Below are 23,691 nucleotides of genomic sequence, written 5' to 3'. Positions count from 1 at the left end.
ACATCACAAATTAAATCCGGAAAATCACATTGTGGAAAGTATATGAAATCAGCAAGGGATCAAATACTTATTTCCCCCACTGTATTTCATTGCCTCCCATCACATCAGCTACGATACACGACCCCCCCCCCCCCGTTACCTTATTTGTATTATGACTGCATAAGAACTGCACTTTTGGGGTGGGAGAGGGGGTGTCAGCAACAAATAAATAAACGTTTCCAGAGGGATGAGCCTATTAAACAACGATGGATGGAGAGATGGCAGAAAATGATCCCTCAGGCTGACGCTTACCAAAAATCAAATCTGTTAGTGGAAGAGACCGAAATCAGGAAGGTAATCGCTCAACTACAGCCTCTACAATAATCCAGCCGATCATAACGTTTCAGTGCCTTTTGCCAGCCCTTATGGTAAACAGATAAACACCATGTAAACTCCAAACAGGAGAGGAGTGGAAAGTTCAAGCTAAAGCCCTTTCATTTCTGTTCTTGCCTCCCCCCCCCAGCATGTGATGAAATTCTGATTAAATGTCTGAATTCTAAACAAAGGCACAGAGGATCTAAGCTGCACATTCTAAACAGAGCAGTAGGTACAACTCTAGCCACCTTGCTGGGCACAGTAGATGGACCATGCTGGTCTCTATCTGCCATCTAGTACTACGTTATTTTACCTCGGAGGGTGGTAATACAGAAGTTGGACTTCTGCCTCAAGCATTTCAAGGTCTACCATATTCTCACTCCCTCTTTTATAGGATATGCATAATTAGGCCCAGGCTTAAGGTACCGACTCTGCATGACACCTTCCCTTAAAGTGAGATACAACCTCCAGACCTGGTCTCAACACTCAAATTAAGCCATTTTCTCCTTATTATGCTTCTTCCTATACATCAGGAAAAGCCCAAGGGTACCTGATGAATTTTCAGTCAGGCTCCCCCTTCCCCCACAATATAGTCTAGCATCTCCCCTTCCCGACACTATCTTTCTCCTGTGTCCATCATGGCCCTTTCCTTCCCTACCATCTCAGTTCTCCACGGTCACCCATTGCCTACCGCCCCAGTAAGTAAGAACATAAGCCTTGCCATACTGGGATAGAGCAAAGGTCCATCAAGTATCATGCTTCCAAGAGAGGCCAATCAAGGTTACAAGTTCTTTGTACTTGTATAAAAGAGTAAAGATTTTATGCTGCTTATCCTAGAAAAAAGTAATGGATTTTTCCAAGTCCATCTTAATGGACTTTTCTTTTAGGAAATTATCCAAACCTTGGGGGGGGGGGGGGAGGGAGGGAGTGCACGTGAGCTCTGCACGTGATGGATGTGTAGGGATCAAGCTCCGTAAGCTAAACTTGCCTTTATCATGTACAACGAAACCCTATATTTCTATCTTTTCTCATCCTTGCTGCATCCTCAAGGCACCATATCTTCCTCCAAACAAATTAAACAGGATTCACATCCTTCAAGTCAAGGTGTGAAATGATGGAAAAATGAACCACTGTTGCCATGTAAATCTAGGCCCGACTCAAGGGATGACTTCTCCCTAAGTTCCCTAATTCAGGAACTCTTACAAATGAAGGATATTATAAAGGATAACACGGATACCCTCTCGGAATTAAAATTGCAGGTGCTTACCATCAGACACCAGCTTGCTTCTCACTCTTCTCACCTTGACACAGCTAAGAATCGACTAGGAGCACATGACTGTCAATTACAGGAGCTAACAAAAATAATGAGGCAAATGCAGAACCTTGAAAGAGATCTTGAGGACCTTAACAATTGCTCTAGACATAATAATATTAAAATTCTGGGCTTCCCTGAAAAATGCGAGGGATCTGATCTAATTCAATTTCTAACCCGTTGGCTCACCAATACGCTGCAGCTTTCCCTTTTGTCACCATTGGAATTTGAACAAACACATAGATCGCCATCTTTCCTGCCTCAGGGCACCACGAGGCCTCCCCCTATTACACCACGACTTCAAAGATATCAACATGCGATTCAGATTCTTCAAATTGCTAAAGCTAAACCTCCATTAAAATTTGAAGGCCATACAGTCTCGATAGTGGCTGATCTTCACAAGGAAATTAGCTAAACCATTTTTTAAACCCTGCTAAGCTAACTGTTTAGCAGGGTAGTCTAGCATCTCCCCTTCCCCCTTGTCCAGCATCTCTTTTCTTCTCTACTACCTCCTCCAAGGTAACATAGCATAGTACTAGATGGCAAATAGAGACACCAGCATGGTCCATCTACTCTGCCCTGCAAGGTGGCTAGAGTTGTACCTGCCGCACTGTGCAGGTTGCACCTATCTATGTCATTTATTTTCCTTTGATCCTATCCTCTTGCTAGATATGAATCTTCTGTATTTATCTCCACACCTTTTAAATTCTCTCACTGTTTTTGTCCCAGCCACCTCCACCAAGAGGATGTTCCAGTCATCCACCACTCTTTCAGTTAAAAAAATATTTCCTGATGTCGCTTTTTAAGCTTACTTCCTTGCAGTTTTATTTCATGCCTCCTAGTTCTACAGGTGTCCCCCATCTTTGAAAAAGATTGCTTATGCCAATATTGAAATATTTGACACCGATGGGATTCTAAAGAGTAGCAGATTCCACATTTCTTACCCTCAGGGATTCGAAGTGACTTTTATCAAGTCTACCTAAATAACAGTTTAGGTCCAACATTTCACCCCTTCACCGCCCCCTGATGCTCCCACTGCTGTACTATCCTATCTCCATCCTCTGCCCGAGCTGACTCAGAGCCAATATTGAAATATTGACACCTGTGGGAGTCTAAAGACTAGCAGATTCCACATTTCTTACCCTCAGGGATTCACAGTGGCTTTTACCAGGTCTACCTTAATAACAGTTTAGGTCCACTGCCACTGCTGTACTATCCTATCTCCATCCTCCGCCAGAGCTGACTCAGGTGAACCCTCATCAAAAGTAAAGATTGCACAGCCACAGACCTTTGAGCACTTTGCATGCTCATGGCCTGTTGTGTCCCGCCCTCTGTGATGCAAATTTCCTGTTGGAGGGGGCAGGATGTGATGACAGGCCTTCAGTGCATGCATGCATGTGGGTGCTCAAAGGTCTGCTGCCATGATCAGTGTTGCCAGGTGGGCGGTTTTACCGCCCAATTGGGCGGTTTTCTGCGACGGGTTGCGGTTTTTTGGGCTTCTTTTGGGCGGTTTTTAAAGCGGTTTTTTCGGCCGCGGGGGGCGGGGTTAGTTACGTTTTGGGCGGGGCCGGTGACGGCGGGGGCAGGGGTGATGACGTGGGGGTGGGCGTGTCAGGGGCGGGGTTTGACTTTGGGCGGGTTTTGGGCTGGATTTGGGCTCGATTGGGTGGGAAAAAATTTTCCACCTGGCAACCCTGGCCATGATACTGCTCTTCCAATGTCTTGCCAGCTGTACCAGTGCTGCACTCCTGCTCATAGGAGCGAACTCTGTGGATGCCAGTGGCTGCTGAGCACCCCCAATATTTTTTATTTATTGCATTTGTACCCCACATTTTCCCACCTCTTTGCAGGCTGAATGTGGCTTACAATACATCATGAATGGTGGAAATATATTAGAATATAGACATTTAGTGTTACAGAAGGATCTTGGGTAAAATGATAATGATAAAACATGATAGATATTGTGCAAGATCCTTTATTGTGACCATTTGTATTATGTGTGGCACCCCAAACATTTTGAAATGTTGGCATCTACGCTGCTGCCCCCTCAAATTTGTCACCCTTGGCAGATGCCTAGTCTGCCTAGCAGTAGGGCTGGCCATGGTATATATCCTCATGGTAGAGGGGTAGCTTAGTTCAGAGGAAGGCAACCTTTATACACAGAGGGCCGCATGAATGTCACTACTACCCCTAGTGGGCCGCAAGAATATGCAATGTCAGAATCGAAAATGCACAGAGTTCCATACCTTCTGTGGTAAATAAATAAGTAAACAAGTAACTAAAAAATGATGGAAACAGCTAGAGTGGCTAGTCTGCAAATATTTACGAAATACAGTATTAAAAATTGGCAAAAAACTGGTTAATGACATTTTCTGTGTATACTTCCCATGGTCTTGCAGGTAGCATTGAATTCAGTGGTGGGCCGGATTCAGCCCACAGGATGCAGGTTGCTCACCCCGGCCTAGTGGATAGGGAAGTAGCCTGTGAACCAGGGAAGGGGGAATTCAGCTCTTGCCTTCCCTCCACAGAGACCAAGAGGCATATTTTCAAAGCACTTAGCCTTCCAAAGTTCCATAGAAACCTATGGAACTTTGGAAGGCTAAGTGCTTTGAAAATATGCCTCCAAGTCACTTTACCCCTGCTGCCTTAGGTTCCGCTAGAGTGTAAGCCAATTTGGACAGGGAATTCACTTCTATACCTGAATATGTAACTCACAGTGAGCATGGATTTGGAAAAGGTGAGTAGTAATACATCTATAATCCAATTACAGCCATATGATGCAGTGTTCTTTGGGAATGGTTCCCACCCCCCTCCTCGACTCCTTCTGTTGTCTGGTTTTCAAAATTCCTCCTCCTCTAGGTTTCTGAACCTCCAATCCAGAGCTCTGTACTTTTTTTTCTAATCTATTCCATAGGTTTCCTTAAATCATTTTTTTCTATTATCTACACAAAAAAATTACAAGCAGCCCCAGAGCTAATCCCTGGGACTCATCACTAGTCACTCTCCCATCCTTGGAGTTAATAGCATTTCCCATTAGCTTCCTGCCCCATTCACTGCCATAGGATCCACACCAGGCTCAGCCTGCCCAGCTGACTAGGGGAGTGTCTTTCTTCTACATGGAAGTGTGCCAAGACTTTACCAAATCAAAGTGCACTCCTGTTGACTCCACAAGAAAAGCATGGTGCGATCTCTAGCAGTGAATCCGTGCTCCTTTGAACCCAGTAAACCACTGGATTCCAGATCTTCTCCAGTCCTGTTCAACAGTGATTTCATTAACCTTCCCTCCTCCATACGGACCCACGTGAGTTTCCATTCCATCACTACATAAAGTCAGTACGAATGTATGGCTATTTTTAGAACAAACTGCACAAGAATGGTGAGAGCTCTGCGTAATTACAAAAAAAAAAAAAAAAAAACTTAATTTCATCTGCTACCAACAGGCTAATTACTCAGCCTCCAAAGAACAAAACAAAGCAGAAAACAAAATCAACCCCTGCCTGAAACTGGCATCGTTATCAGCTTGAGAGAGGCAACAGGAACACAGTAGGTACCCTGTACCACTGGCAAATTTTTAACAGCCCCTTATAGTGTGAGACACACACACAAAAAAACATACAGCTGGTATCAGAAGACTGAAAGATCCCCTGGTTTATCTCAAGCTTTCTGCACTGATTTCCCAACCTAGACTTACATAGGCAGGCATTTGATGGGGTGGCATGAGAACTGGGTGGGTACTTCCCAAGGGGCTATTTCTAAACCCCTGTTCCTCTGTAGCAACACTGGAACACATCTACAACAATATTCCTTAGCCAGTCTGAGTGAAACATTGCCCTGTGTGCCCAGGAATTAATAGCATCCTTGAAGCAGAGGCTGAAACATCGGACTTGATGTTCAAAAGGGTTTAACCGGGCAGGAGAGGCTCCTGCTGAGTGAGCTGGCCACTGATATTCTGTGGCACTGAACTGGTTAGTCCCACTGAAAATATCCACTAACCAGCCACCTCTAATCGGATAGGTTAGGGGCAGGCTAGAGGCGGAGTCAGAGTGGAGTGTCAACTTATCCAGTTAGTGGTGATTCAGTCCACTAATATTGGCTGGTGACAGGTTAACGTCCTGGTCGGAATACTTGGATATTCAGTTCTGGAAGCCACACATGCCTCAGCATTGAATAGCTGGGATTAGATCATCTCACAGCTGCGAGTGGCTCACCCGCCGCTTACTGCCACGGGGTGAATATCAGGGCCCATCCATTATAAGGGCGCATCCGTCCGTTTGCCTGGAACAGTATCCTCAGGACACAAATTTAGTTTATAGATTGTGTTTCTTTTGTACATTTGTATTTTGATGGTGGAAAACACAGTCTGGGATTAGAAATTCTACAGATATGCAGACACTTTCGTAGTGGCATAAGGTCAAATTTTGGCCCCCAAGCAGAGCAGAGGCCCTCCCTAATAGCAACAGGAGTGAGGAGTCAATCCCCCTCTGGTCTGGGAGCAGGGTTTCTCTTCCTCTCCCCTCCTGAGATAAAGCCTTTACGGAGGTTGCCATGAAGTGAGCACAGCACGCATTGAATCAACTTCCAGCAGTGCCACATCATAATCTTCTTTCATTCTCCCATAAGGCCAGGCAGTAGAAGTGCTTAAGCACATCATCTCCTGCTATTGTGGGGAGACATCTCGCAGCAAGAAAAGCAGCGTGAGTTTGCAGCTATCGCACAAGGGAGAGTCCTGCCAGGCCGGATGGGCATTTGAAGGGCCAAAGGTGAGGGTAACGCTGGTTAGAGCCAAGTACTATGTTCGTTCTGCTCTTCCTGCCCCCTGCCATTCTCAGTTGCCGAGCCCCTTCTTGATTGGGTCGTCTTGCAGTAGGGGGAGGGAGGCTGCATGGGTGGCATTATGCCATTGGGTACTCAGAAATGTTGACAAAAAAATCCACCAGTTTTCATTATGAAATACAGAGTGATTTTGGCATTTTGCAGACTGATACATCTTTTATTCAACCATAGAAAACCATGCACACAAGTTTTGCAGGCTACATGGTTTCAAGCCCATAGAAGGCAGGTGTGTAGTAGTCTCAAAACTCATGTACGTGTTCCTTGGATAATCCTTGCAAAAAAAAAAAAAAGAGTTTCACAGCCTGCAACACCCATCCCAAAATATGCCACTTTCTCCACTATTATGTGTGTGCATCAGTGGTACAGCTATAACTCTAGCAAGACGGATGCAGCAAAAGAACGATATGTTGCTAAGAACTGCTACTAATTGGGTTTCTGCCAGGTACTTGTGACCCAGATTGGCCACTGTTGGAAGCAGGATACTGGGCTAGACGGACCGTCGGTCTGACCCAGTATGGCTATTCTTACGTTCTTATGAGGGGAGGAAGGAGGGATGAGGTAGTAGTCCGGCTCTGTCATGTCTCTGTTCAGTGGCTGTAGCCCTGGACTCCATGCATGCCATCTACAGCCTTGGGCACACCTAGCAGAGGATGTGCAAAGCCTCTGAACTTCAAAATCTAATTTAAAAAAAGGACACATCTGGGGTGCAATGAAGAGCTGTTGGTGTGTGGGAGACAGCTGGGAGGAACAGGCTGAATTAAGCATGCACTCTGTGTAGCACCTCAGGAGATGGAGGGAATGTCAGTCTTTCAAAGGCCTTTCACAAGCAGTGCACTTTGCCCTCTGTGGTCACTATTGGCTGTAAACCCCACTGTCTCTAATGGGTTAATTGCCAGCACTCAGGCAGCAGAAGCACCTGCCACCAGGACATACTACAGATAATTTAGCTGCTTTAGAGGCCTGAGGAGTTACAGTCAGCCTGCACCCTGACTGCTGTTCTGCTCATGTACAGGGGTGGGGAGCACTTTTATTACATGACTGATTAAACTCTCTGAAATTAATGATTAAGCAATACCACTTTAAACCATATGCTGAATAGGGATTCTATACAGTCGAAGACCCAATGTACATTACAATCCAATGCACTACTTAGGAACCTTCACGCAATACCATCATGTATTATTCTTTACCATGTATGTATGCACATGATGTATATATACAACATAGTAACATAGTAGATGACGGCAGAAAAAGACCTGCACGGTCCATCTAGTCTGCCCATGATAAACTCATATGTGTATACCTTACCTTGATTTGTACCTGTCTTTTTCAGGGCACAGACCGTATAAGTCTGTCCAGCAGTATTTCCCGCCTCCCAACCACCAGTCCCGCCTCCCATCACTGGCTCCGGCACAGACCCCGTATAAGTCTGCCCTCCCCCATCCTAGCCTCTCAACCACCAACCCCTCTTCCCCCCGCCACCCAATTTCAGCTAAGCTTCTGTGGATCCATTCCTTCTGCACAGGATTCCTTTATGCCTGTCCCATGCATGTTTGAATTCCGTTACTGTTTTCATCTTCACCACCTCCCGCGGGAGGGCATTCCAAGCGTCCACCACCCTCTCCGTGAAAAAATACTTCCTGACATCTTTCCTGAGTCTGCCCCCCTTCAATCTCATTTCATGTCCTCTCGTTCTACCGCCTTCCCATCTCCGGAAAAGATTCGTTTGCGGATTAATACCTTTCAAATATTTGAACGTCTGTATCATATGATCTGTTCTAATTATGTTATGCACACGATGTACATACACAACTTGATCCATTCAAACTATGTTATGTTACATGTTTAGTACCAAGTATGTATGCACCTTAACGCAATACTATTTGTAACTCTGTTATCCGGAAATGGCGGTGGTCCGCAAGGCAACCGCCATTACGGCAAATGTAAGCCACATTGAGCCTGCAAATTGGTGGGAAAATGTGGGATACAAATGCTACAAATAAATAAATAAAAGTGTGTTCGGAGAGGGTGGAGACGCTCTTACAGTAGAGAGGGGTGGTCAAAGCAGACATGCTGTGTACTCAGGAGGGCACCAAAACATTGCTCCAGAACTCTCAGAATGGCAGCACCAAAAATGACCACGTGATGGGAGAGTGAGTAACATAGTAGATGACGGCAGAAAAAGACCTGCACGGTCCATCCAGTCTGCCCAAGAAATGTGCCACTTTTTTGTGTATACCTTACCTTGATTTGTACCTGTCTTTTTCAGGGCACAGACCGTACAAGTCTGCGCAGCACTATCCCCTCCTCCCACCATTGGCTCTGGCACAGACCGTATAAGTCTGCCCAGCTCTATCCCCGCCTCCCAACCACCAGCCCCGCCTCCCACTGTGCCACTTTTTTGTGTATACCTTACCTTGATTTGTTCCTGTCTTTTTCAGGGCACAGACCGTACAAGTCTGCCCAGCACTATTCCCCACCTCCCAACCACCAGCTCTGGCACAGACCGTATAAGTCTGCCCAGCACTATCCCCGCCTCCCACCATTGGCTCTGGCACAGACCGTATAAGTCTGCCCGGCACTATCCCCGCCTCCCAACCACCAGCCCCGCCTCCCACTACCGGCTCTGTTATCCAATGTGTGTCTGTGCATATATATGTGTGGCGGCGGTGGCTATGAAAGCAAATAGAATGTTAGGTATTATTAGGAAAGGAATGGAAAACAAAAATGAGGAAAACAAAAAAAAAACTTTGTATCGCTCCATTGTACAACCGCACTTCGAATATTGCATGCAATTCTAGTCACCGCATCTCAAAAAAGATACAGTATAGCAGTGCGTTTTTTTTCCAGCGAAAAAGGTGCCAGTACTCAAATTCCAGGCCACCCTTCAGGGGTGGGGTGATCACTGAGGCACCCATACCACAATAGCCAGGCCCTCTACAACCAGTCACAGAATCTATGACAAGGCAGAATTGGTGTGTAGAGCCTGAATTCTTTCATTAAAACTTGGGGACCATAGGTCAATTTTAGCAGACAATAGAAAATGTTCTGGTACTCCGTACCCCCCTCAAAAAAAGCCCTGCAGTATAGTAAAATTAGAAAAGGTACAGAGAAGGGAAACAAAAACGATAAAGGGGTTGGGATGACTTCCCTATGAGGAAAGACTAAAGCGGCTAGGGCTCTTCAGCTTGGAGAAGAGACTGGTGAGGGGAGATATGGTAGAGGTCTATAAAATAATGAATGGAATGGAACAGGTAGAAGTGAATCACTTGTTTACTCTTTCCAAAAATACTAGGACTAGGGGGCACGCAATGAAACTACAAAGTAGTAAAATTAAAACAAATTGGAGAAAATATTTCTTCACTCAACGTGTAATTAAACTCTGGAATTCTTTGCCAGAGAATGTAGTAAAAGCAGTGAGCTTAGCAGGGTTTTAAAAAGGTTTGGATAGCTTCCTAAAAGAAAAATCCATAAGCCATTATTAAAATGAACTTGGGGAAAATCTACTGCTTATTTATAGGATAAGCAACATAAAATGTATTGTACTTTTTTGGGAGCTTGGCAGGTACTTGTAACCTGGATCTGCCAGTGTTGGAAACAGGATGCTGGGCTTGATGGGCCTTCGGTCTGTCCCAGTATGGCAATACTTATGTGCTTATGTGTGTGTGTGGCAGGGTGTGTCTAAATGTGTGTGTATGTGTTTGTGTGTATATACATATATGTGTGTGTATGTATATGTATACATATATTGGGGGCAATTATTCCATGTGGGTTACATTTGTGCACATCAAGACAGGAATGAACCTCATTCCTAAGCCAAGGTATGTGGAGTGTGATCTCAATCTCTCAAATTTACTGCTAACACTCGCCGTAGTACCTGCATCATTCCAAAGACAGCTTCCCTTTGGAGTTCATAAGATGTAACATGTACAGGCAACTTATCCAGGTGCGCTCGGAAGTTCTTTTTGATCAAGCCTGTGGCACCCAAAATGATGAGGTATATTTCTGCATCTTTCTGCCATATTTCTTAGTCTTGGACTGCATTTCTTGGTATTTGAGAATCTTACCTCTCTCCATTCAACTCAATTGCTTGGGACCAACACCTCTATATTCTGTTGTTCTTCTCTTTTACCACTCTATCTGGTTTTCTGGCATCCAGCTTTTTATCAATCGGGATGAGAATGTCCCAGAAGATCATATCCTCTTTGTTTTTCACAATTCTATTAGGGTCACGAACACAATGCTTTTCTGGTACGCTGATGCTGTAATGCTTACAGAGTTTCCAACGAATTAAACGTGCCACCTTGCTGTGCCTTTCTGTATAAAAAATTTCCACCATCAACACTTTGGAGCCAGTTAAAAGATGAGTAACTGTTTCTAGCTCTTTATTTCAGAATCTACAGATGTCTGTTGGACCAGTTTTTTTCAATGCTTGCTGTAAATGTGTGTATGTATATTGTGACAAGCAAGCATTGCCTGTTGCAGAAAAGAACAATTTGGTGCATTGAAATGTTACCTACTTTAGCCCTTTAAAAGGGTGAAATAGAGATTTCCTTCTGGTTGAACTACATGTCCCAGAATGCACAGGACCCTTTGGCTCAGAGCAGAGGTTCTGAAGCAGCCGTAGGCAGCAGTACAAGCTGAAAAAGCAGCTAAAGCCAATTGTTGTGCTGACAGAGAGAGAAGTAGCATAGTAGATGACGGCAGAAAAAGACCTGCATGGTCCACCCAGTCTGCCCAACAAGATAAACTCACATGTGCTACTTTTTGTGTATACCTTACCTTGATTTGTACCTGTCCTTTTCAGGGCACAGACCATATAAGTCTGCCTAGCACTATCCCCGCCTCCCAACCACCAGTCCCGCCTCCCACCACCAGCTCTGGCACAGACCGCACAAGTCTGCCCAGCACCAGCAAGGCTTGAGAGCTCTAAGAAGGCTAACAGGGAAAGCAGAACTTAGAAGTGCTCTCTTTTTTTAAGCTAGAGAAGCCTGGAAAGGGATAAAAGTTCCCCAGGGGCAGAGATGATAAAAGGGTTTAATATTTTTGGAAGGATGGATATCCCAAAGGGAAAAGGGGACATAGAATTCCCTGTGTGGAGTTGCTGTGCATCTAAAACTATGGCCCCCGATGCACAAAACTCTGACGCTGTTTCGAATAGCACCGTAAAAATACCGCCAGAACAGCACAGAACAACGCCCTAATGCTGTGCTAATGAGATGCAAATATAGGCGCACTCATAGCATTGAGCCTTTGGGAGCTCTGCGGGAAGATTGTTCTTTTGCGTAGGAGGATTGTACTTGGTGCATGCTCAGAAGAGTTCCGCAGTGAGCTCAGCTTCTGTGCATGCACCTGGCAAAACCCAAATGTGAACCACAAATTGGTGGGGACAGTGAAAAACCGGAGCTAGACAAAAGTCACCCTAAGATAGAAGTAGGGCCCTAACATTGACTCCGATAGCATTGGCTACTTAGAAAGGAGAGTTGTTTCTGAGCTTTTTCAGTAAAGTAAAGTGTCGGTTAGCTCTCTTAGTAAACTAGTGGTGCATAGTAAGGGTATCACCATCATATAATAGTACTTTAGATGAGACTTGTTAAACAGTTAACATATAAAAAACAGGATAAAATCATGTAAATAGATATCTAGCAAATTTCAGAAAGTAGTCTGAATCAACATAGAGAGAAGAGATTAAATGGAGTGAGGCCGTGATTACAAGGTACTATATTGGGTGCTATAAATTAAGAACTAGACTAACAGGCATTGGCGTAGCCCAGTGTTGCCAGGTGGGCGGTTTTCCGCGACCCACCGCGGGAAATTTTTGCCCGCGGCGGGGGGCGGGGTTAGTGACGTTTTTGGGCGGGGTTAGTGACGTTTTGGGCGGGGCCGATGACGTGGGAGGCGGGGCCGATGACGGGGGAGGCGGGGCCGGTGACGGCGGGGGCGGGGTTGATGACTGCGGGGGCGGGGGTGTCAGGGGCGGGGTTTGAGTTTGGGCGGGTTTTGGGTGGTTTTTATGCTGGATTGGGTGGGAAAAAAATTTTCCACCTGGCAACACTGGCGTAGCCAAGGGTGGGCCCAGGCCCACCCAGTAACAGCACACCTATGATGTGGCTGGCAGGGATCCCTAAGCCCCACCAGCCGAAAACTCCCAACTATCCCTCCTGCATACCTTGTAAATAGCAGATCTTCGCCTGCAGCAAGCAGCAACTGATACATGAGCAGTGCATATTAGTTGCTGCTCGCTGCCGGTGAAAGTCTGTTATTTAACAGGTTAGGGGGATGTCTGAGACACCATATGGTATAAAGGCGAGAGAGGGAGAGACCAAAGCACTTGTGGGACGGGGCGAGGTTCTTCTGCCCACCCATCTTGGGCCCAGGCCCACCCAAAATTGGGTGTCTGGCTACGCCCCTGCTAACAGGGTGTGTGTGTGGAGGGCAGGACTGTAAAGTTGTGGTGAAAGTTGAAAGTCCTGACAGGCCGTGGAGGCTGTTTTACTGAGACTCCAATTCTTCCTAAGGAGTGCTCATGTGTAAGAGTATTCCTTAAAATACTATAGGAAGCTATATTACCTTCAGCATAATAACCAGTGTCTTAAAGAGAATGAAAGAAGCTTGATGACCAAGAGATGGTACCAGAACTGTTATATAATCATTGAATAACCTTGGGAGTGAAAAACCAGAGGTGGACAAAAGTCACCCTGAGGTAGAAGAAGGGCCCTAAACATTGACTCTGATAGCATTAGCTACCTAGAAGGAAAAGTTGTTTTTGTGCTTTTTCATAGATATAATGCTTTGGTTATTTCTGGAAGTATACTAGTGTTGAAGAATGAAGGCAATACCAACACATTATAGCACTACAGGTGGGACTTGTTGAACAGTTGATACACAGAAATAAGCTGTAGTCAAATGTGTTGAGATCCAGCAAACTTCTCAATGTGTGTGTGTGAGTATAAATCAGTGGCGTTCGTAGGCTGCCTGACACCCGGGGCGGATCGCCGATGCATCCCCCCCCCCAGGTGCAGCACCCCCCCCCGGCGAAATTACACCCCCCCCCTCGGGTGCATTTTTACCTACTGGGGGGGTGCCACGCGCCTGTTGGCCGAGTCCGCTCATTCCCTCCCTGCTGCTCCCTCTGCCCCGAAACAGGAAGTAACCTGTTCCGCAAAGAGGGAGCAGCAGGGAGGGAATGAGCGGACTCAGCCAACAGGCGCGCGGCATCCCCCCAGCGGCGTGCACCTGGGGCGGACCGCCCCCCCCCCTTGGTACGCCACTGGTATAAATATCAATATGTGCATGTTTATGTATACAAAATATATATGTGTATGTGTGCATATGTCACAGAGTAGAAGTAGTGCTACTGGGGAAAGTTTATTCTTATTAGTGACTTGCTGTATCATCCTTCCTGTGCAACAGCAGAGTGTTTACAAAAAAAAAATAGCTGCCTCATCCCCAAACTGGATTCAGGTTTTAAAGTTCAGCAATTAAACAGTTCCAAAATAGTTCTAAGTGCCAGGTTCTTTGTGTGATCAGATTAAACAAAAATAAATGTCCAAACCTGGCTTTCAGTGTGAGACTGGAGAGTAGGAATTAATGTCCCAGACAGGTGGAATTCTTTCCCACTGGAGACCAGCCAGCGCTGGAAATTAAACATCGGTCAAGCATCAAACAACAATGAAAGGCTACATTTCTCAGAAGGAAAGATTCATCTCTCCACATATTGAGGGTCTCCAGAATTAAATCACTGCCTACAGAGGTAGTGTTCCCAGTTGGCCTGTCCCAGACAAACCACACATAATACCAGCTGTGGATGGAATTTTTCAATTTAGCCACTCTGGCATCTGTGCTAGGCAATGAGCCATCTTCCATACCGACAGCCATCCAGCGGCTGTAGCCAGGCAGCAGGTGACAGCAAGAGGCACCAGTGCCTGCCAAAGTATTCTGGCCACTCCTCACTAACAGAGGGGGCGAGGGAGAGGCACCTAGAGCCTAATCACAGATGGTACTCCCAGAAATGAAATGTTTTAGCTGCTGGATAACCCATCCCCACCTCCAGGGGACACAGCATTTTAAGGGCATTTACCAGAATTAGACCAAATGTGCTATAGTCCTTTTAAGAAAAGAAAAGTGGAGGAAGGGGGATTTTTTTTTTTATTCAGCTAGGAGGCTCAAAATAAACTCTAACATAGTGTGGTAACATCAGGAGCCCTAAACACATGCCCCTGCCACCGAAGCATCCTTGGTGCCCAGTCAGAGCCTCTCAGTGGCCCTAAAAGAGTGGCATTATCCCTTGTGTCTCAGTCAGAGCCTCTCAGTGGCCCTAAAAGAGTGGCATGATCCCTTGTGTCTCAGAGCCTCTCAGTGGCCCTAGAAGAGTGGCATTATCCCTTGTGTCTCAGTCAGAGCCTCTCAGTGGCCCTAAAAGAGTGGCATTATCCCTTGTGTCTCAGTCAGAGCCTCTCAGTGGCCCTAAAAGAGTGGCATTATTCCGTGTCTCAGTCAGAGACTCTCAGTGGCCCTAGAAGAGTGGCATTATCCCTTGTGTCTCAGTCAGAGCCTCTCAGTGGCTCTAAAAGAGTGGCATTATCCCGTGTCTCAGTCAGAGACTCTCAGTGGCCCTAGAAGAGTGGCATTATCCCTTGTGTCTCAGTCAGAACCTCTCAGTGGCCCTAGAAGAGTGGCATTATCCCTTGTGTCTCAGTCAGAGCCTCTCAGTGGCCCTAAAAGAGTGGCATTATCCCGTGTCTCAGTCAGAGACTCTCAGTGGCCCTAGAAGAGTGGCATTATCCCTTGTGTCTCAGTCAGAGCCTCTCAGTGGCCCTAAAAGAGTGGCATTATCCCGTGTCTCAGTCAGAGCCTCTCAGTGGCCCTAGAAGAGTGGCATGATCCCTTGTGTCTCAGAGCCTCTCAGTGGCCCTAGAAGAGTGGCATTATCCCTTGTGTCTCAGTCAGAGCCTCTCAGTGGCCCTAAAAGAGTGGCATTATCCTGTGTCTCAGTCAGAGACTCTCAGTGGCCCTAGAAGAGTGGCATTATCCCTTGTGTCTCAGTCAGAGCCTCTCAGTGGCCCTAAAAGAGTGGCATTATCCCTTGTGTCTCAGTCAGAGCCTCTCAGTGGCCCTAAAAGAGTGGCATTATCCCGTGTCTCAGTCAGAGACTCTCAGTGGCCCTAGAAGAGTGGCATTATCCCTTGTGTCTCAGTCAGAGCCTCTCAGTGGCCCTAAAAGAGTGGCATTATCCCGTGTCTCAGTCAGAGACTCTCAGTGGCCCTAGAAGAGTGGCATTATCCCTTGTGTCTCAGTCAGAGCCTCTCAGTGGCCCTAAAAGAGTGGCATTATCCCGTGTCTCAGTCAGAGCCTCTCAGTGGCCCTAGAAGAGTGGCATGATCCCTTGTGTCTCAGAGCCTCTCAGTGGCCCTAGAAGAGTGGCATTATCCCTTGTGTCTCAGTCAGAGCCTCTCAGTGGTCCTAAAAGAGTGGCATTATCCCTTGTGTCTCAGTCAGAGCCTCTCAGTGGCCCTAGAAGAGTGGCATGATCCCTTGTGTCTCAGAGCCTCTCAGTGGCCCTAGAAGAGTGGCATTATCCCTTGTGTCTCAGTCAGAGCCTCTCAGTGGCCCTAAAAGAGTGGCATTATCCCGTGTCTCAGTCAGAGACTCTCAGTGGCCCTAGAAGAGTGGCATTATCCCATGTCTCAGTCAGAGACTCTCGGCCCTAGAAGAGTGGCATTATCCCTGGTGCCTGGGTCATTGACTGTATTTGCTGCAGCACAACTCAGGTGTAACAGAAACAGCTCTGTAAAGCAGGAGAGGGAGAAAGATTAAAGGAAGAATTCAGAGAGGTGAAGAAGCTGGAAAGGAAGGCATTTTGCACTGTTTTATGCCTATCTGGGGACCTCTGTACATAACTAATAAGCCTCCATTTAATTTTTCTGAATCTCTCTCCTCTCCCATGAGATAGCCTGCCTTCTTCCCTCCAGAGGTCAATTCTCATTACAGGAATGGTTTAATCAGCCCATGCTTTACAGCAAGCTTCCCAAACCATGGTTTGTGACAAAACCCACATTTGGGGTCACAACCTGAGTGGGCTTTCCTTAGGTGCATCATTACTGTGTGTGTGTGTGTGGGGGGGGGGGGAGATGTCACAATTTTATTTGGTCATAATCATGGGGTCACAATCACAACAAGATTGACAAGCACTGCTTCACAGACTAATTACACTTTACATAGAGAGAAATCAAGGGTGGGGGGGAAGGCAGGCCACCTCTCAATGCTACTATTTCCTCAGCTCCCATAGAGCAGGGCAGAGGACAGGGATTTGGGAGTATAAGCATGAAGGTACACAAGGGATTGTTCTGCTTCCAGTCTGTATTTCTATAGGAAGGGCTTTGGTGGTCTCCATGAGGCAAGAAGTATGAATTTAATAGAAAAAAAAATAGCATGCCTATTATGAGGGAGGCATGATTTAATGGACGGAGAATGTGGCTGGAAGGCATGATTCTAATTCCAGCTCTGCCAGAGACCCAGCCCTGTTAACATTCAAAGACAATGCTATAGCTGCTATGTCATCCACCAGAGATGGCTGCAAACATGGCTTGAAATCTACCAGGATCCAGCTAAGGAAAGGTGGGGGGGGGGGGGGTACATAACTAGATTTTTAGGGTGCACCATGGCAAGGAGCCCATGCATGATTCAAGCTCCTCAGAGGGGGAACTCCACCACACATCTTCCTTCAAGGTGCAAGAAGTCACCTTGAGAAAAGGCCAGAGGCTGGTTCCACATCCACTCCCTAATTCACTTAGAATTGCTGTCCTGTGTTATCAGTTACCGCTCCAATTAGACATCCACAGCCTGGATCTGAGAAGCTCAGTGCTCCTGACTGGAGTCACAGTGCGAGATTACGCAGAAACTCATTGAGGGTTACAAGTTTGTCTCTGTAAAAATGCCCTCTGTTTATAATGCAGCTCTCCTCTGGCGCCTGGAGGATAATTCTATAATGAGATGTCTACATTTAGGCATCTGTGACGTCCCTGCGTGAAGTCTATTCTATAAAGGGGGAAGGGGAAATGGGACTTGATATACCGCCTTTCTGAGGTTTTTGCAACTACATTCAAAGCGGTTTACATAGTATATACAGGTACTTATTTTGTAGCAGGGGCAATGGAGGGTTATGTGACTTGCCCAGAGTCACAAGGAGCTGCAGTGGGAATAGAACTCAGTTCCCCAGGATCAAAGTCCACTGCACTAACCACTAGGCTACTCCTCCACTCATTCCACCAATAAGAGCCAACCTCATCAGTGATGTCACAATGGCTTGATTGCCCAATACTTGGCTCACTTCTGATATTGTGATGTCATAAGGGAAAGGGGGAAAGGGAAATGGGACGTGATATACCACCTTTCCGAGGGTTTTGCAACTATATTCAAAGCGGTTTACATATATTCAGGCACTTATTTTGTAGCAGGGGCAATGGAGGGTTACGTGACTTGCCCAGAGTCACAAGGAGCTGCAGTGGGAATAGAACTCAGTTCCCCAGGATCAAAATCCACTGCACTAACCACTAGGCTACTCCTCCACTAGCAACATTCCATGTAGAATCTCAAATAGTAGCAACATTCCATGTAGAATCTCAAATAGGGAAAGGGAAATGGGACTTGATATACCACCTTTCTGAGGTTTTTGCAACTACATTCAAAGCGGTTTACATATATTCAGGTACTTACATAAGCTGGAATTTTGGCATTTTATTTATTTATTTATTAGGATTTATTTACCACCTATTTGAATAAATTCACCCAAGGCAATGTACAGCAAGAACAGTCTAGACCTAGGCAATAGAAAATGACAACAGAAAACTATTCAAATAATAGTACACATTATACCTTAATATGCTACTTAAAATGTCAACACAATAGGCATGTGAGGAGGTTTATAGAACTCTGCTCCTCCCTTAGACACCCTGAGCCACTTTAAGAGAACTAGCTCCGCCCAGGAGGAAGTGAGCTGGGAGGAAGGGTGGAGCCTAAACTAGGAAGTATATAAGACAGGGCCTGACTGAGGTTTAGGAGGCCCAGAGAGAAGAAGGAATCAGAACCCCAGTGTACACCACTACCACCTAAGGTTAAGAATTGTGACCTGGCTGATGTAAGCCACTTTGCTTCTTGTTTGAGATTGACAAAGTACCGAGAAAGCCTCACAGGCTGTGTTTAGGGCAGGGCCACCCTACCAGCCATAGACTGTGTTCAGGCCTTGTCAGCCTGAGACTGGCAACAAAAATGAGGATGTTATAATGCCTTTGTATTGCTCCATGGTGCGACCGCACCTCAAATATTGTGTAAAATTCTGGTCGCCGCATCTCAAAAAAGATATAGTGGAATTAGAAAAGGTGCAGAGAAGGGCGCCGAAAATGATAAAGGGGATGGGACGACTTACCTATGAGGAGAGGCTAAAGCGGCTAGGGCTCTTTAGCTTGGAGAAAAGGCGGCTGAGGGGAGATATGATAGAGGTCTATAAAATAATGAGTGGAGTGGAACGGGTAGATGTGAAGTGTCTGTTTACGCTTTCCAAAATTACTAGGACTAGGGGGCATGCGATGAAGCTACAAAGTAGTAAATTTAAAACGAATCGGAGAAAATCTTTCTTCACTCATCGTGTAATTAAACTCTGGAATTCGTTGCCAGAGAATGTGGTAAAGGTGGTTAGCTTAGTGGAGTTTAAAAAAGGTTTGTATGGCTTCCTAAAGGAAAAGTCCATAGACCATTATTAAATGGACTTGGGGAAAATCCTCTGTTTCTGGGATAAGCAGTATAAAATGTTTTGTACTTTTTTGGGATCTTGCCAGGTATTTGTGACCTGGATTGGCCACTGTTGGAAACAGGATGCTGGGTTGATGGACCTTTGGTCTTTCCCATTATGGCAATACTTATGTACAGAGGTGTTCTATCTTTTGTTCCTGGTCCTGTGATGTGACAGGCCTCAGGATTCAATTAAATAAACACTTGTTTTCATTTATATCCCTTTGTCCAGTTGTGTTATTTCACAGGCCCACCCTCAACCCAGTTCCATTTGGCGACCAGCTCTCTATCTTGCAGAAGGATGACCTAGAGCAATTGGTACACCAGAATGAAGACGTTTTCTCCAGAGTACCGGGTCGGACCCACCTTGCAACTCATGACATTATTACTGAGCCAGGAGTGGAAGTCCAGCAACGCCCTTATCGAATCCCAGAAGACCGGCAGCAAGCTGTGGCAAAAGGGGTCACTGAAATACTAGAACTGGGTGTTGTCGAACAGTCTACTGCTCTAACCATGACTCTCTTACTCAACACCCTCACTTATCACCCCTACCACTGCAATTTCCCCACCCCTAGCTGTCTGTTCGTCTGTCCAATTTAGATTGTAAGCTCTGTTGAGCAGGGACTGTCTTTTCATGTTAATTTGTACAGCGCTGCGTAAGTCTAGTAGCGCTATAGAAATGTTTAATAATAGTAGTAGTAGTAGTAGTCAACCAGTATTTGGCCATCTCCCATGGTGCTGGCACCAAAGACGGATGGGTGTATCTGGTTTAGTATTGGTTTTCAGAAGGTGAAGTCTCTAAATCCTATGTCAAGGATGGATGAACTCATTGAGTGACTAGGAGGAGCTCAATTAATTTCAACCTCGGACCTAAGGGATATTGGCAGTACCTCTCACTCCAGCTGCCAAGGAGAAGACAGCCTTTTCAACACTTCATTCCAGTTGATGGTGCTACCATTTGGCCTTCATGGAGCTCCAGCTACCTTCTAATGCCTTGTGGGTTGCCTACTTAAAATCTATGGCAACTATGCAGCTGCCTACTTAAACAACACTATAATGTACAGTAAGGATTGGAGGACCCATCTCATCCAAGTAGAAGCAGTACTGGATAGTCTACAGACCATTTGGCTAACAGCAAATCCCAAAAGGTGCTTCTTGAGTGGGCAAGAAGTCCAGTATCTGCGGTACTAGGTCGGGAAAAGACAAGTGAGACCCTAGATCCAGAAGGTAGAGGCCATCACTCAGGTGCCAGTACCCCAGACAAAGAAGCAAGTACGAGCCTTCCTTAGGTTGTTGGTTATTATTGCTAGTTTATTTCAGGATTTACTGAGAAAGCATAACTGCTAACATGTCTGTTGCAGAAGAAAGCTCCAGAGAAGATATATTGGACTAAAGAGCTGGATGGTGCTTTTCAAACTCTGAAGAGAGGTATCTGCTCGGAACCGGTGTTGGTCAGCCGACCCTGCATCATGCAGACTGATACCTCAGAGGTTGGACTCGGAGCCATTCTGGCCCAGGAAGTAAACAAGGAAGACCACCCAGTGGCATACATTAGCCAGAAGTTGTTCCCTAGACAGAAAATTGTGCAGTAATTAAGAAGGAGGCTCTAGCTGTTAAGTGGGCCCTGGAAACCTTCCAGTACTATCTGTAGGGGCGACACTTCCTGTTGGTCACTGACCACCAACCCCTTCAATGGATGGCTCGACATAAAGATTGGTTCCTTACCCTTCAGCCCTTTAGCTACCAGGTGAGAAATTGGGCAGGCCGAGATCATGCTAATGCAGACTTTTTGTAACAGGAGGTGGACCATGATATGGCAGGTGCTGAACCTGGTACGGTTGAGCTGAGGGGGAGGGTATGTGAGGGGGTTTATAGAACTCTGCCCCTTGCCCTTAAGAATAGTCCCTTAGACAGCCTAAGCCAACTTAACAGCACATCCTGCCTGGGAGGAGAGGTGGAGCCTAAACCAGGAAGTATATGATAGGGCCTGACTGAGGTTACGGAGGCCCAGAAAGAAGAAGGAATCAAAGCCTCAGTGTACACCATTACCACCTATGGTTAAGAATTGTGACCTGGCTGAGTGAGGTAAGCCTTCTGTCACGACTGTGGTCGTGTTTCCTCTTTGACTCACCTTATATCCCGATAGTCAGCTTCTGAGCTGGCTCCTGTCTGCATTGTTGTTTCTTTCCTGTGTGTTTCAAGCCTCACTTTGGTGTTCAGTGTGTTTCCTGCCTCTGTCCTGTAGGGTTTCCACTTCCTGCGTGTTTCAAGCCTCACTTTGGTGTTCATAAGCACCGCCATACTGGGAAAAGACAAAGAGTCCATCGAACCTGGCAACCCCCCCCCCCCCAAAAAAAAAAAATTAATAATGTTCAATGGACTTTTCCTTCAGGAATCTGTCCAAACCCCCGTTAAACTCCGTAAGGCCAGCCACTGCCACCACATTCTACGGCAATGAGTTCCAGAGTCCAACTACATGCTGAGTAAAGGAAAACTTTCTCCTGTTTGTTTTAAATGTACCATAAGAGCCCTAACCTTCTTAGCCTTTCCTCATAGGGAAGTTGTTCCATCCCTTTTATCATTTTCGTTGCCCTTCCCTGCACCTTCTCCAGTTCCTTTATATCTTTTTTTAGATGCGGCAACCAGACTTGGACACAATATTCGAGGTGCGGTCGCACCATGGAGCGATACAACGGCATTATAACATCCTTGTGTTTGTTTTCCATCCCTTTCCTAATTATACTCAACATTCTGTGCGCTTTTTTGGCCGCCGCAGCACACTGAGCAGAAGTGTATTTCCTGCCTCTGTCCTGTTTATAAGGAAGTGGTGGACTTTCATTCAGGGCCTTTGCAATGCCAAAGGTCTCCAGGTTAGTCCGTGTGAAGTGTAGCACATCTGCCTTGTTCTAGTCTGTGTGCCCGTGGGCACTTCTGTCTTGATTTCTTGTTGCTTTGTTCATAGTCTGTGTGCCCGTGGGCACTTCTGTCTTGATTTCTTGTTTAGGGTCCTGTGTGCACTTCTGCTTCTGTTCTTATCTGTTTGTCTGTGTGGGTCAGTTTTGTGTCTTGCCTAGTCTGCCTTGCTTCAGCCTTAGTTCTGTTGTTTGTCTGTGTGGGTCAGCTTTGTGTCTGTCCTGTTTGTCTTTAGCTTCAGTTCCCATCCTGCTTGTGTCTGCCCTGCAAGCCTTCAGCTTTAGTTCTGACCCTGCTTGTGTCCGCACAGTTTGAGAATCCTGAATCCTGTTCCAGCCAAGCTTGTGTGAGAATCCTGAATCCTGTTTGTTTGAGCATCCTGAATCCTGTTCCAGCCCAGCTTGTGTGAGAATCCTGAATCCTGTTTGTTTGAGAAATCCTGAATCCTGTTGTTCCAGCATTATCTGCCTATAGCTTCAGCTCCAGTCCTGTCTGTTCCAGCATTGTCTGCCTACAGCTTAAGCTCCAGTCCTGTCTGTTCCAGCACTGTCTGCCTATAGCTTCAGCTCCAGTCCTGTCTGTTCCTGCATTGCCTGTCTACAGCTTCAACTCCAGTCCTGTCTGTTCCAGCACTGCCTGCCAAGCCAAGTCCGTACCAGCATCCGGTTCCTGCCAAGCCAAGTCCGTTCCAGCCTCCAGTCAAGCCAAGCCAACTGTTCCAGAATCCAGTGCCTGCCAAGCCAAGTCCGTTCCAGAATCCAGCTCCATCCTTGCTTGTTAGTCCAGTCCTGGTTGGGGGGTTTTGCCTCCTGCTGCCGCTCGATGACAGTAGGCCAAGGGCTCACGTTGTTCCAGAGTCCGTGACTGTTTGTTTTGAGCCTGAGACCGTGACACCTTCTTGTTTGAGACTGACAAGCCTTGCTCTGAGGTCTGGCTGGAGCCAGACCCTAGTACTCAGAGAAGAACCGAGAAAGGCTGTGCTTGAGGCGAAGCCGCCCAATCAGCCATAGACTGTGTTCAGGCCTTGCCAGCCTGAGGCCTGCTTAAGACTGCTTATTGAACTACAGAGGAGTTCTATCTTTTGTTCCTGGTCCTGTGACGTGACAGGCCTCAGGATTCAATTAAATAAACACTTGTTTTCATTTATATCCCTTTGTCCAGCTGTGTTATTTCACAGGCCCACCCTCAACCCTCGCTTGGGGTGTCACATGCAAAAATACATCTTAATATATATCAAAGGGGGTAAGCAGAACATATAGACAGATAAATTTAGACAGTGTTTGGACAGATGGAAAATTTGCATGTAGAATTATAAAATGGTGTATTAAAATGATTTCAGCTACAGTTTGTGTGGTAAACAGGTCCCACTACAGTATGTGCAGTCGGTGTTAGTGCTTGTGTGTGTGACTGCTTAGTAGCTTCTTCCATTAAAGGCTTTTTGAAAAGAGCCAAGCTTTCGCTTGCCTGAAATAGAGAGAATCTTGTATTAAGCA

The 23,691-nt window shown here is 46.2% G+C and overlaps 1 protein-coding gene across 2 annotated transcripts in view; it reads right to left on the bottom strand.

Annotated features, from left to right (window-relative positions):
* The window catches only part of AGRN (agrin), a 379,875-nt gene that overhangs the window by 197,235 nt on the left and 158,949 nt on the right, over positions 1 to 23,691 (bottom strand). The window lies entirely within an intron of this gene.

The sequence above is a fragment of the Microcaecilia unicolor genome, chromosome 13, assembly GCF_901765095.1.
Source record: "Microcaecilia unicolor chromosome 13, aMicUni1.1, whole genome shotgun sequence".
Classification (NCBI taxonomy): Eukaryota; Metazoa; Chordata; class Amphibia; order Gymnophiona; family Siphonopidae; genus Microcaecilia; species Microcaecilia unicolor.
The sequence above is the reverse complement of the archived record's forward strand: the minus strand, read 5'-3'. Positions and strand labels throughout refer to the sequence as shown.